Genomic DNA, 14,717 nt, shown 5'->3' on the forward strand with positions numbered 1-14,717 from the left:
GACGTATCAAAGATCAACGTCTCGGAGTTATCCCGTTTAAATAGATTCCATTGCCATCGACCTCATCCGGGATCGATCTCACTATCTTGAGAAAAGAAAAACGTTTAACGACTGTGTCGATTAGGCCAGCTAGATGTTGGAAATACAACTTCTATTAACACAGAACTGAATCAGAAATAAATTTATTAGTACCGCAGAATGTAATTACTACAAATATATCTCTCTCTCTCTCTCTCTCTCTCTCTCTCTCTCTCTGGATCAGTGGTAGAATGCCGGCCGCCGGATTCCAAGATCACGATGATGATAATAATAATAATAATAATAATAATAATAATAATAATAATAATAATAATAATAATAAACAGAGCGAGCTGTCTACGACCGGGCGAGTTGGCCGTGCGGTTAGAAGCGTGCAGCTGTGAGCTCGCATCTGGGAGATAGTGGGTTCGAACCCCACTGTCGACAGCCCTGAAGATGGTTTTCCGTGGTTTCCCATTTTCACAACAGGCAAATGCTGGGGATGTACCTTAATTAAGGCCACGGCCGCTTCCTTCCCATTCCTAGGCCTTTCCTGTCCCATCGTCGCCATAAGACCTATCTGTGTCACTGCTGCGTGAAACTAATAGCAATAATAATAATAATAATAATAATAATAATAATAATAATAATAATAATAATAATAGAGAGCCTCCCCGGCTCAGGCGGCAGCGCGCCGGCCTCTCACCGCTGGGTTCTGTGGTTCATATCCCGGTCACTCCATGTGAGATTTGTGCTGGACAAAGTGGAGGCGGGACAGGTTTTTCTCCGGGTACGTCGGTTTTCCCTGTCATATTTCATTCCAGCAACACTCTCCAATATCATTTCATTTCATCCGTCATTCATTAATCATTGCCCCAGAGGAGTGCGACAGACTTCGGCAGCCGGCACAATATTCCTATCCTCGTCGCTAGATTGGGGGGGGGGGACTTTATTCATTCCATTCCTGACCCGGTCGAGTTACTGGAAACAGACTCTGGATTTTAATTTTTATTCAGTAATAATAATAATAATAATAATAATAATAATAATAATAATAATAATAATAATAATAATAACTGGGCATTGACAAATGTTGGTTATTAAGTAGTTCAACATTATACAAGTTTTGTTCAGTTTTCGAAATTATTGACTTATGAAGGGGACACTACTATTTGCTGTAGGCACGCATCACGGTCTGCTCCGCCGCGTGTACAACATTCACGAGACAGACGTAATGCGCTCTGGATTGGTGAAGCTCAGCTCTTCGGTGTCAAGGTAAATGCTGTACACTCCGTGCTATCGATTTTGTAATCCCCGAGAATGAATGAGGAAATGGTCGGTTACTTCCCGTGTGAATGAAACAACCGCAGTTAGATATTTCCATTATCGATAATTGAGTGAGGAAGTGGCCGCTAGAGGCAGCACTCGTGGGCTAGTTAGTGAGCCAGCAGGCGTTGAACGCGCCGTGGCAGTCTTGACAGTAAAGTTGGTGAGTAACTTGGATAAGTTTACCTTTTAAAGTGAAAACTACCTTGATATTTGTTCTCCCTATTTGTCGTCGGGAAGCTTCCACTCTACCATCCATGCGTCACTCTGAGTAAGATGTATTTACTTGTTCATTCGACCCAGTATTGCACGTTATAGTACGTGTTGGATTAGCGGTAATAGCATTATTAATAGTTAATAGATTGCAGTGTTATGAATCGTTTTTTTACCATATTCTGACACAGTGTCGGTGCGGATAATTGTCACTTTCACACACGGGTGAACGCGATGCTTGTAAATGTGTATCTTAACTGACGTGTGTGTGTGGGGGGGGGGGGGGGGACAGCACTCGGCGCATATCTCTCTGTTTAACAGATACAACAAACGGACGTAGAGGGTAACCCCATTCTCGTTCTTTACATCCGACTATGTCTACAGTTTCCAGAGACGCGGAAATTTAGTCTCACAGATATTCTTATTTGGGCACCGTCAAGTAGTAGCGAATTGAAGTGGGATCGAACGCGCCTGCTTCCACACATGAGGCCAGCGATCTGCCGTCTGAGCTACATAATCTGGCTATTATCGTTATTATTGTCCGGCTCCATGGCTAAATGGTTAGCGTGCTGGCCTTTGGTCACAGGGGTCCCGGTTTCGATTCCCGCCAGGGTCGGGAATTTTAACCATAACTGGTTAATTTCGCTGGCACGGGGGCTGGGTGTATGTGTGGTCTTCATCATCATTTCATCATCATCATCTCGACACGCAGGTCGCCTACGGGTGTCAAATCAAAAGACCTGCACTTGGCGAGCCAAACTTGTCCTCGGACACTCCCGACACTAAGTCATACGCCATTTCATTATTATTATTACGGTATTATTTATTTATTTATTTATTTATTTATTTATTTATTTATTTATTTATTTATTTATTTATTTAATTAATTTTTCGAAATTATCTGGCATTAATGTAGATTAAGCCCAGTTTTAGTGCTGGACGGACTTCCCTTGCCAACCCTATTAGGAGAGATGTATTCACTATTTAGTTCATGTTGTTGTTGGTACATTTTTCTTGGTGGTATAAAGGAAGTGGCTGTAGCCTTATGTTGCAACCCCAGCAGTTTTCTTCTCTGAAAATGGAAAACCACTGAAAACTACCTTCAAGGCTGTCGATAATAGGGTTCGAACCCTCCATCTCCCAAGTGCATGTTTGCAGCTACACGGCCCGTACCACACAGTGTTTGTAGTGTGATGTGTTGTACATAAATGGAGACGTGTATTAACATTAAGAAGAACAAAAACACTTAGCCTGCGACCAAAATGAGTACACCAAATGTGGCTGAAATATCCGGCCTGGTCGGGAATCGATCCCGGGGCCCTATGAACAGAAGTCCACTATGCTGACCATGGGGCTGGGTATTGTCGTTGCCCTTTCAGTCACATGCAATGTTCCTTTGAAAATGCCCTCGTATATCATGATATGAACCCTGCACCACCCGAGTGGAACACTTAAGCCTAATACATTCCTATTATTCCGTTCATATGTTCTATGCTATGGTATTTTGAATGACTGGACTGGGGATCATGACGGAGGTTTGACATCGTCACTGACCGAGGTGGGCTCAGTTTGAATCAAGCCTTTTTTTTCAATTTATATGGGCAGTCACTTGTTGAGATTTTGGCCAGGTTTTACAACCAGATGCCCTTCCTGGCGTTTACCCCATGTGGGGCGAAGTATTCACTATTCCAGGTTTGTGTGGTGGCTGATAGTATGGTGTGCTCTGTGTGTATATGAAACTAATGTACAAGACGAACACAAACACCCAGTCATCGATCCACAGGAATTATCATACTCAGTTAAAATTCTCTTGCCGGCCGGGAATCCAACCTGGGGTCCTCTGAACCGAACGCCAGTACGCTGACCATTCAGCCAAGGAAACTGACAAAAGAATAAGAATGTTTGTAGTAACTATTGAGGTATTTCTAACAGAATAACAATAGTGTTATTGGTTTTGCGCTAAAACTATTGAAAAGATTGTCGAATGTCTGTAAACACTTTACCTGCAATAGGCCCTACTAATAAAAAGCCGGGCTGAGTAGCTCAGACGGAAGAGTTCGAAGTTTTTTTTGCTTTTTTTGTTTTTGCTATTTGCTTAACGTCGCACCGACACAGATAGGTCTTATGGTGAGGATAGGATAGGAAAGGCCTAGGAATGGGAAGGAAGCGGCCGTCGCCTTAATTACGATACAGCCGCAGCATTTGCCTGGTGTGAAAATGGGAAACCACGGAAAACCATCTTCAGGGCTGCCGACAGTGGGGTTCGAACCCACTATCTCCCGGATGCGAGCTCACACCTGCACGCCCCTAACCGCACGGCCAACTCGCCCGGTAAGAGTTGAAGTTGACGGGTTCGATACAGACTCATTTCGGTGGTATTTAAAGGTGGGCGCTCAAATTCACCAGGTTCGTGTTCGTGGGTTTACAGAACGTAAAAAAACTCCTGTGGGATAGAATTGTCACGTCAGTACTCCGATAATCGTAAACGCAGTTAGTGGAATGCAGTGGCGGCTGGTGGTATCTGAAGCTGGGTGTTGCACTAAAGTTTTTAGTGTCACATTTTTGCAACTTCAGAAAAAACAAGAGACTTTATTATCGTTAAGTAATGAACTACATTCCTACTAAAACTGAAATATATCTGGCATTTTCAACCCAGGAAATAAGAGGCTAATTTTACACTATAACTACGGTTACTCTCAATAATAATGTTTTTGTCTTTACGTCCCAGTAACGACCATAGTGGGGCTGCCGATAGTGGGGTTCGAACCCACTATCTCCCTGATGCGAGCTTACAGCTGCGCGCTCTTATTATTATTATTATTATTATTATTATTATTATTATTATTATTATTATTATCCCTGTCGTAAGGGATGAGACCAAAAGGTAGGATACATTAGACTAGATTAAAACACGTTGTTTGAATTATGTCAACGAGTTGAGGACGTTGAGTCTTCTTCTTCTTCTTCTTCTTCTTCTACTACTGTTTTTCGCACACCTACAGGGTCACAGGCGAGAACTGTGGATTTGGCCCTGTTTTACGGCCGGGTGCAGTTCCTGACGCCAACCCTATATGGAGGGATGTAATCACTATTGCGTGTTTCTGTGGTGGTTGGTAGTGTGGTATGTTGCCTGAATATGAAAAGGAGAGTGTTGGGACAAACACAAACACCCAATCTCCGAGCCAGAAGAATTAATCGGACATGATCAAAATCCCCGACCCTGCCCGGAATCGAACCCGGGACCCTCTGAACCGAAGGCCTCAACGCTGAACTTTCATCCAAGGGGTCGGGAAAAAGACAGACATTGATCATAGCATAAAATAATCTTAATTTCCAATACTGAAGCGACGCAAGAAATTTAAGGAGACTGAATTTCACGTAGGGAACACGAAGATTTGAGCAAGTGAACTATTTCAAGTATAATTAGGATTTGTATTTACCCAGGATAGTAGAATAGTGAAAGAGATAGAAACACGCTGCAGCAGAGCAATGAGCTCAAACCTTACTCTGTTAGAAGGAAGTGGGTTAGCAGATTAAATTATTGTTATATTTTTCTACATTTAAGTGGATTCTGCTGTAGGGGAGTGGAAATTTTCTGTTCTGACAAGAAAATAACGGGAATGATATATGGTATTGCCCCTGTCCCGGTGTCGGCAGAGTGCTGAATATAAAATTTAATTTAACAAATAAATGTTTGGATGGAAATCTTCTGGACGAGGGACTTCGGAATCAAACCCGGGCATCGAAGTCCCATCCTCCCTACCTTCAACTAGCACAACGGCTAAGCTTAAGAGCATGCGGATCGATGGTCTGTTCGTAAGAAAGTGGGGACTTAGTCTAAATATATTGAAAGTAGGGTACTCTATAATAAAAAGCATCATGAAAACCTCGAGATGCCATCAGAAGAAAACGTCTGACTTTCTATGGACACCTACACAAAAGGGGCCCTTATAGATTATCCCATAAGATCTTCAAGGTTGCTAACAAAGACAAAGCTACTGGATTCCCCTGGACCAAGCAAGTGGACAAAGACCTTGCAGAGCTTAATATGAATCAAGCCGCCGTAACTGACAGGAATGCATACCGTTTAATGGTCAAAACTAAACCTTTTCTAACTTCCTTACTTCAGCTAGCCACGAAGGAGCTGGGAAATGGTCAGAGGAGCGCAGGAAAGAATTCAACGAGAAAATAAAGGAATACTAGTCCAACAGGAAGGCTCAAGAAGCCGCTAAGAACAAAATCCAGTACGCCGAAAGGGGCAGATTATGACAAAAGCACAGAACACAAGGACCGTGGTCTGCAGATGGCCTAAACGTAAAGGAAAAAAGAGGAATGCACTATAATATTGAATAAGAAGATGGACTGTTCCCAATTCAAAATATAAATTTTAATAACTGATAGTCACATGAAATATCTGTACACACGAGAGGTGCCATGTGGCAATTTTTACACAAAAATCAAATATGTGGGAAATGCCGTTAAATGTCTTTGTATCAGTCTATAAAACTTCTAAATATCATTTCGGCTTTCCCACATCAGCTTATTACAATGCACACGTATAAATTACACTTCTTAGTCACTAAGGACCTGTCCCTCTGTCTACTATCGGTACCCGCTGGTATCCACTATATTACGATACAACAACACAAAGATCGTATGAACAGGATGGCCTCCTTGTGAGAAAAGCAATATTGTTTACAACGCCGTACAATGTCGTAGTATTAAGATATTTTATAAAATACAATTCCGCATATTTACCCAGTCATGACAATCATTTCGTCGCTTGCCGCTAATAAAGTCTACTTCATCATATTAATTACTCATCATATTATCGCTTATACGTATTTCTCCGGAGCACTATCTTATTCTAATATTTTACAAAGCGGACACAAACAACGTCGCCATAAGACCTACATGTGTCGGTGCGACGTAAAGCAAATTGCAAAAGAACAACGTTGGTATCCTGTAAATCACCATAAATCACCATTCACTGACATATTCCATAAATATAAACACGTGAAGAATGAAGCAATCACCTGTAAATACATCAACAAAAGATATAATTCACACACTTCACACTTTAATGCTCTCTGAAGTTGTGACCCCTTCCAGGTCTCCTGGTGTCGCTCCAAGGGCGTCGATATCAACTGCTTATCAAACCGTGTTAGTCTGATTCCGAGGTGCTACCTGAAAACCCTACTATGATCTCACTTAACTACTAGAGTTGGAGGAGTGTCCTCATCTATCGGATTATGAAGCATACAACGTCGATTGTGACAAATTATTAACACGTGAATATTTAATACGGTGTGGAACGAGGAAACATCTTATGTGATATTTGCGAGCATTGTGACAAACATAACGGGCCAACCTCGAAGGCCCGGTCGCTTCGCCTCCTGTCCTATATATTGTAAAGGCCATAAATCTCTCTCTCTCTCTCTCTTTCTTTCTCTCTAAACCAGCCTGCTGCCAGCTGGGAGACTATTTTCACCAATTGGGAACATGCATCATTTTCAAAAATATGTTTTTGAAAAGTACACCAATGAAATAGTACGTAAACGTATTACATTGTGGTATGTTGCCTTGTTTTCTACCATTAAAAAAATATTTAATAGTGCCTCTCCGCAAGGCGAGTGAAACGGCCTCTGACGTAAGCGGCGCGCTGTGACGTCACGATCCAGTACCGCATGCAGCTCTACCAGCCGTTGTGCATCAGCCGTTGCTAAAAGCCGATTGTTTATTATTCATGATCGCGAATAACTTCGAAATGACAGAAGAAAGGTTCCAAACAGCACAGTCAGACAATCTACCATGTGCAAATGTCATCATTCTTGAAAAATAGTGACTTTTGTGGCCGCAGAAATTCGCGGATAACAAGCAAGTTTGTAAGTGGCGTCTTTTATATACGTGCAATGTACTGTAACCCATAGTATTAGAATAACAACGAACCTGGATAGATATCACATCACTTTCAACATTTCCTTCTAGACTGATTCCCCTATTAAAGAATAACATTACATTTTCGGGCTTTCAGCATTAGTAAAGTAAGAAATCGGATTTCAGCACTAACATAAACATATAGGTAGCATTATAGTACTAGTCCGCTTCTGTGGTGTAGTGGTTAATGTGTGCCACTCCTGGAGGCCCGGTTTCGATTCCCGGCTCTGCCATGAAAGTTGAAAACAAATAGTACGAGGGCTGGAACGGGGTCTACTCAGCCTCGGGAGGTCAACTGAGTAGAAGGGTTTCGAATCCCACCTCAGCCATCCTCGAAGTGGTTTTTCGTATTTTCCTACTTCTCCTCCAGGCACCTAAGGCCACGGCCGTTTCCTTCCCTCTTCCTTGTCTATCCCTTCCGATCCTCCCATCCTCCAACAAGGCCCCTGTTGAGCATAACAGGTGAGGCCGCCTGGGCGAGGTAATGGCCTTCCTCACCAGTTGCATCACCATACTCAAAGTCTCACGTTCCAGGACACTGCCCTTGAAGTGGTAGAGGTGAAATCCCTCGCTGAGTCCGAGAGAAAACCAACCCTGAAGGATAAACTGATTAAGAAAGAAAGAAAGAAGGAAAGAAAGAAAGATCATAGTACTATAGGGCTATAATCTATCATTCCCCAAAAAATATATATTTATGGTTGGGACAACTGGCTTACACACTTCCGGGGCCCATGAAAGAGAATTAAATATCTTTGTGGAGGAAAAAAGTTAAACATGATAAAGGTAAATATGCATCTAGTTTTCACAAGTCGGGCTGAGTGGTTCAGACTGTTGAGGTGCTGGCCTTCTGACCCCAACTTGGCAGATTCGATCCTGGTTCAGTCCAGTGGTAGTTGAAGGAGCTCAAATACGTCAGCCTCGTGTCGGTAGATTTACTGGCACGTAAAATAACTCATGCAGGACTAAATTCCTGCACATCGGCGTCTCCGAAAATCGTAGAAGTAGTTAGCGGGGCGTGAAGCCAGTAACATTAATTACATTTGGCTTTTAACAAGCTGAGCATATCAGGAAAGAAAAGTGTCCTGGTGACATTTTAGTCGCTCAATACAGGAATGTCTTTGGGTGCTGTGACTTTAATTTTTTTTTTCTGTTTGCTTTACGTCACACCGTCACATATAGGTCTTATGGCGACGATGGGACAGGAAAGGCCTAGGAATGGGAACAAAGCGGCCGTGGCCTTAGGTACAGCCTCAGCATTTGCCTGGTGTGAAAATGGGAAACCACGGAAAACCATCTTCAGGGCTGCCCGGCAGTGGGGTTCAAAACCCACTATCTCCCGGATGCGAGCTCATAGCTGCGCGCTCCTAACCGCACGGCCAACTCGCGCGGTATTTTTACCCTTCGGTTTATTGACTTGGCTTGTATAACCTAAAACTTAGGCTAAGTTGGATTATATTTTAAACACCTACATCACTATTTTCACCTGTGTGCAATTATGCTATTTATTTCATTAATATTATGATAATTATTATAATTGAGCATTGTTAACTTATAAGACTCCAACAGACAAGCATTGGTTTTGTGTAGAGTTATACATTTGTTAAATTCACGTCGTTTCCTTTCATGATGTACACGCCTATTCTTTGTTACATTATAGGGTATTTAGATATAGCCTAAATTTCTTTACCAATTAAGCTCTTCAATAAAGACATACATAACTGCCCCATGCCAAGATATATTGGTAGAAATAGAGCTGTCAAAATGGTTCATAACCCCTTTGATTTATTATCTTGACATGGATCATCCAAAACATAGGTGAGGTTTGTGGTGGTGATTATTGTTTTAAGAGGAAGTACAACTAGGCAACCATCCTCTATATAACACTAATCAGAGAGAAAAATGGAAGGGGTCCGACACTTCGAAAAATGAAGATATCGGCCAATGGAAGACAAGGGCCACGAAGGGCGTGAAAATGAAAGACTCCCTAGCCCTCGCAAACCTAATAGCGTCGGGGTCGGAAAAGAACAAGAGTTGACCAAGAGAGGTCGGATAGGATAGATGAAAGTGAGGAGCCTGGCACAAGTAAGTGGAAGCAATGCCAGGACTCAGCTAAGGGCCCCGTGGTCGCCATCCCACGCTCCAAAGTTCAGAGCCCCTGGGGCCCCTTTTAGTCGCCTCTTACGACAGGCAGGGGATACCGTGGGTGTTATTCTACCGCCCCCACCCACAGGGGGGGTGAGGTTTGGAGAATACTTTAATAATCAGCATTATTTAATGCACTGTTTATTACTTTCATATTCCAAGATGTAATTGAAGCATTTAAATAAAGCATCATACATTAAAATTTAAAGTTTTACCACTAGAACAGCTGACATGGAAAAGTGATTTGAAAATTCAAACAAATTCATCTTACGTTAAAATCTTCAAAAAAATAAACTGTAGACTTTTCCGATATATCACCAGCATTTCTCCAGCTCGCCAAAATCCATTTCTCCCTAGTTTTAGCGTCTTTGGAACGTTTATAAACAATTTGTTTGGGATGGTATGCGATGTGCTATTGCACATCGGAACTCTACACCATTTATAAGTTTTCTGCCTCACTGTCTGCGCAGGATTCATTTTAAATCTAAAATATACCACTCAGATTATTATCCAATGTATAGACCTCGAATTTAACCATACTAGACACTAACGTAAAGTAGAAATACGCGAAGTGTATCCTGCTTCTCACAGCACACTACGTGTTATTTCGTCTGCTAATTCAGTCAACCTGTACGATGACGTCAGGCCAATGAGATCGCGTACTTGCGTGACGTGACATTTTCGTAGATTTTTATCATGTTTGGAGTTATTATTTGTACATTCTGATCACATTTTTGAATTCTGCATGCAATTTTGAATCAGATTAGCATATTTTAAATTAAAACCCCGGATCATGCATGTTCCCTATTCCCAGACATAAATACGTATTTCTCAGTTCAGTTTTCTCGTACTTCTCCAGGCAAATACTCATTCATGGCTACGTTCAAATATCATTTTATCAATGCTTCGACCAAACTTAGTCTTGGTTCACTTCATCACATTCATTATTATTATTATTTTCTCATATTTCAATCTGTCATCTTAACATTTTCACATATCTGTCTTCCCTCTTTCTTTTCACACACGTGTACCTCAAATCCACGTTATTTACACATCGACAGGTAGTTACTTAGCATAACGATCACTCACGCAACTACCTAGATCATGTGTTCCCACTTCGAAATCATCTCTTAGTTGTCAGCATTATTAAATTTAAAAGGGAGATGGCTGTATACATGCATTAAAGTCGTGACGCATTTAAATAATATATGTTTGAAAAATTAAGAAGACCCTCTCAGCTAATTGACTTGGAACGGATTATGAAGTCCTCTGAACTATCAGTTCCACCCTTACGAATGCGTCACTCAAACACAATACACTACGGGGCCTTACACACTAATTCATGCAAAAATCCGCAGAATAAAATGTGTGATTAACCCATAATCACAGAAAACCAAACCGAAAATCAAAATTAATAAAAAAACTTTACCCACTGAAAAACGGATATTGCGTTACCTGTACGTTATCACACATATCGAAATGCATGCTGAAAAATATTTACAAAGTTAAGTTTTACAGATTACGGCGACACTAATGATTTTCATGCTTAGGAATTATCATGGAATGTACTTATCATTTGCAGTGTGTAACCATGCTGTCATCAGGAGGTACCCGTACGGATTTAGGCCTCCATCACTGACGCCTCGTTAACAGATAATCCTAGGTTCATCTTCTTCTGGGTTGAATCCATGGTGTCTTGATCTGCAATCTCGTACTGTTCGAAGTTCGATGTGGTCCCTGGGACTGGAATAATGCAGGCACACTGGCGCATTCTGGTAGAATGGAATCCTTGGTTCGACGAGCACTCACACACACACATGTGAACATGTGATTAATTGGTTATTGAAGCACTGTCTGTATGTCTTCGAATAACATAGACCCCACTCACAGACTCGAATGGACTACCCAAGTAGCGGTTGTAGTCCCTGGAGAGCACTACTCGATTCCCCTTGGTTATAAAGCGACACAATTACTGGCTTTATTTATTCCTACGTGAGCGTCACTTGTTCACTTATAGAGCACTTCCTGGCGAGCCTAACAGCTTTTACTTGTTAGGATTATTGTTTCCTGCACTGCACATGCCTTGATTCGGGTACAATAATTATTTGTACTCTGTTATCAATAACTCGTTACGTCATGACGATTACTGGAATATTACCCTCCCTTGAAATCTGTCCATATGAGTCGTCACTGATATTTCCTGTCTACATTCCCTGAATATATGTTGGGATTATAATCACATAGATCCATATACCACAATTATTATTCACACCAGGAAAATAGAATTGTAATAGGAACGTGTATCGTCCTAACGATGTGTAGACTTCCGTCTAACGCAGTATCGAACAACACTGGTTCACAGTTAATAGTAATGAATAGCATTAGTTAGCAATGAGTAACACCGTTTGACACAATGACTGACTGAGTCTGAGTAACGAATAAATGCTAATGAGTAATAAGGGATGTTCTGTTCTCCTTTTATAGGGAATGCGGGTCGCCGACGATGGAGAGGGTAGACTCCGCCCACAGGTGACAAATCGGTCCGCTGATAATGATCCTTCAGGATCGTGTGAATATTCATTTTGTAGGTCTTAACTTCCTTTTTTTTACTGATCCACTTTCATGTAAATCGCATCGCTGAATCTCTAGTAATCTCACAAGCTTTCTCTTGGATATTTGGGCGCGAAGTAGTATGAGATGGGGACTCCAATATTTCTGTCAAGATGAGCGTTCCCGACATCTGGTTCCCATTATGTACATCTGTCTAATGTGTGTCATTACTAATACGTTCGTTAAGTAATACATCTTCTGACATCATTAGATATAGTAAATTATGCGAATTCCAATGAGTCCTTACTTGGAAATTTCTAAGGCTTGTACCAACATTATATTATTATTATTTGACGCGCGGAATTTGTGAGTCGGTATTCATATATATGTATATATATATATACAAAGAAATCGCTGAGAATGTCCAGTTCTCAAGTTAGAACCCTGTAACATTAACTCCGCCTCCTCACCTAGACAGTCCCTGAGCGTGGCGTGCTATGTCTTTCTCGCTCGCTGGATAGAGAGCGTAATTTCAAGGTTTCGCTGTATTGAGAGCTCTCTCCCTCGGTACGTGTAATTAGAGCTTAACCTTTTGAGCTAGCGCAGCGTCGCTCGTATCCCGGACCGGGCATGAAATGCTCATTACTACCAAATGTGGCGTAGAATGACGCGAAAAACGGCATATCTGGCTTGCTGGACATCATAATATGCCTATTAGTATAATGTTGAACGGTTACAGTATGAAGATATGGGAACAATAAAGGTAAACTATAGGATGAATAAGTGAAATAACGTGTCTTGCTATGAAATTACCCCATGCGTTGCCTGTTAAATATTTATTTTTAGGATTGATATTTCCTGTTGATTTTGTTTCAAGTGAATTTTTGTAGATTTCTTTATTGTGACGTTGATTGATATTCTACGAATTATTTCATTGTTCTTGAGTTATTGTTTTATGTTGAATTAAAAGTTTTAGTTAGAGATTATTTTCTTTCACTTGGAAGTTCGTCCTTGTTGAAGCCAATATTGTCTGGGAAATGGCCAGTCCTTTCAAAAAATTAATAAAAGTAAGTGATAATTGTGAGTATTTACTCGTCGCGCTATAGGTAGGATGTACAGTACACAGTTCCAGCTGTCATTGGGACTGTCACCAATTAGCCTAGCGAACCCAAGAACTGAGGATTCAACACTAAACTCCGCCATTTAGGACATTGTCTTTTTCAACTCTTGTGACTCCCATGCCGATGGAGGCTGATCTTGGACTTCTACGGCATCCAGAGTGTCACAATTCATTCAGCAATCCCGAAAAGTATGGATCCAGCACTAATATTTTTTTTCGATCACTTTTACAACCCTAAACTATATTGGTGCTAGGGCTGTCTTACCCCCCACAGTATTCTTTCCCAGATAGTAGGTCATATGTGTACCATGTTTGGTTGAAATTACAGGTTTGCCTATAGTCGTCTGCCATTTTTTATTGTTTAGCTTCGCTGATATCTGTACGTAAAGATGTTACTCCTTTTACTCTGAGAAACCCGCTAAGTACAGAATGCATTGCAGGCTAGGGCAATCCTTCGCCTGCATTGGAGCGGTCATTTACTGATTTCATTTTAGGATTACACAAAGTCGACTAAAATTAGAGATCTGATGATTCACCGGCGGGGAATTCTGCTCCAGTGTAACGCACAAGGGACTGGAAGAAGCTGTTTTTAGTATTTTTTAATATATAGATAATAATTATTACTAACCACCATATTCGCCGTCCAGAAACATCAGACTTTCATACTCACGCTGTTTATTGAGCGGAAGGCGGTAAGACTGACCGCCAATAATAAAATTGTTGTAATTACCCCAGTCAGCAACAATTTTTGCAACAGTGTGCGAACGCAGCTCACGATGACGTTCTTCATTTTGATATAAAGAGTATGAAGCTGCTCTAAATAAGCAATTTCCATCACCTAATTAGGTACAATCCTTCGGGTCTCTATGACAGTAAATTGGGTGGGCAATATTGGTGACAGAGAAGTAAGAGGGAAAAGACAAATAGAAAGGCCAACATGTGAAATGGGAAGATGTAGAGGAATAGAAACTCTACTCTGACTGAAAGAAATGGCGAGCGCTTGTACACTACAACCGGGAAACTGGAACTGGAAATATTCTCAACAAACCACGAGTCCACGACTGACCTCTCAATTATGTAGACTACAGCGAGGAGACGTCACACCAAACGACGCATGGGTGTGCGCCCTTTAGAATTTCCGTCATGCACATAACCGGCAGTGGGCCAGCAGTTGGCCTTGAAGTACTGGCGAGCACTTTGGCCAACCGGAATGCTACATTTATCGTTAGTAATGTAAAAATATACGACAAGAAATGTTTATGCTTTTAAAGACACTCTTCAAATCTACAGAGCTTTCGTCAGAATGTTTACGGTGTTAATCGGTCCAGCTGTTCTCTCAAACTCGCGGTAACGAGAATCAGTCTAGTGTTTGAAATATATGGATATAGATTCGTGTCCTCGTCCCGAGATG

This window comes from Anabrus simplex, chromosome 2 (genome assembly GCF_040414725.1).
Source record: "Anabrus simplex isolate iqAnaSimp1 chromosome 2, ASM4041472v1, whole genome shotgun sequence".
Classification (NCBI taxonomy): Eukaryota; Metazoa; Arthropoda; class Insecta; order Orthoptera; family Tettigoniidae; genus Anabrus; species Anabrus simplex.